The sequence below is a fragment of the Brassica oleracea genome, chromosome C9 (assembly GCF_000695525.1).
Source record: "Brassica oleracea var. oleracea cultivar TO1000 chromosome C9, BOL, whole genome shotgun sequence".
In the NCBI taxonomy this organism is placed as follows: Eukaryota; Viridiplantae; Streptophyta; class Magnoliopsida; order Brassicales; family Brassicaceae; genus Brassica; species Brassica oleracea.
In genome coordinates, this window is record NC_027756.1 from 37,219,973 (window position 1) to 37,221,437 (window position 1,465).

Here is a 1,465-nt window from a genome sequence, read left to right on the forward strand (position 1 = left end):
CCCTAAACCCTTGGAAAAACACTAAACATTTGGATAAATTCTAAATTATAAATCTTAAACACTAAACTCTAAATCTTAAAAATAAATATTTTTTTTAAATAATATTTTTTTAGAACTATTGTTATTTTTATTTATTTAATTTTTTATTTTTTTATTTTAAAAGCATAATATAATTTGGTAAGTTATTTTGTTTCCTTAATTAAAAGATACTAGATCTAAAATAACAACTTTCTATTGGTTGGTGAACCTAAAGGTTCACCCTAGGGGGTGAACCCAAGAAAAAGTCCCACAACATTGAGTTCTCAAAGTTTTCACGTGGAGATGTCTAGTATCTACACGAACATTTTCAAACATGTGGACTGAACAATAACAAACAAAAAAATATCAAAAATACTAATGGCGTACTTAAGTTTATGCAATAAATGTCACAGAGACAAAAAAAAAAGGAAACAAAACAAAAGAGATACCGTTCATACTATAACATTCTTTTGCTGTCCAAATGCATTTGGTGAGACGATTCCCTCTTTCTCATGCAACCAATTCTATTTTACAGCTCACCATGTTACTCCAAGATCAAACGAGACCCATTACTTTCTCTCTTAGGTCTATTTCAGCTAGAATTTTTGGAGTGTACTTGGTTTATTATGTTGATTGTGAGATATAAGTTGTTTGTTTCCCTAATCCTTAGACACAAACGTTAGTTATGATTAGAGTGTCGACCTCAACGTGTACAAATTGGCTTTGTTTCCAAGATTAAGGAGTATGCACAAGTCAAACTTAACTGCATAATAACTAAACACGATTCTTTCAAATTGGATAATGTTTCAAATCAAGTTCATTTTCGTCGACGATGATTTTATCATTCTTCTTGTTCTTTCTCGTTAAAGTAAGGTAAGACGTACGTAATCCTAACCACATAATATGATCTTGAGAAATGTCGATAAACTCACGTGTCCTCGCTTAGGTTCTTATTCTAGTTTTTTTTAGTCGATCGTGTGGGCTAGGATTGAAGATTAATATCAGTGCTCTGTCAAAATATCTTACGAGTACATTGGCACGTGATACCTTGCAAGTAGCAACATAACCAACTGATTAAACTCCATTATTCATGCAAAGTGTAACGCCCCGACCCGTCCACGGCTAATGGCCACCCACGTACGTTCTCTCGGCCCGTGGGCCCCATTCCATCCGACGGTCGGTCCGTTAATTTTTGAATGCTCGAAATCATTGTTTACTGACCCTGCAATCACCACCCGATCTTTTCCCATGATTTGGCCTCACTCGCACGCTATCGCGAATCACTTCCCGATAGGTCACCCATCCTTCCACTACTCCAGCTCAAGCACACTTAACTCTGGAGTTCTTTCAGGATATGCTCCGGAAAAGGTAAGTCAACTTTGGTAACATAGGTAGCCAAATCAATTCTCTTAAGCCTTTTCACATATCACAACTCGGGATGTTACAA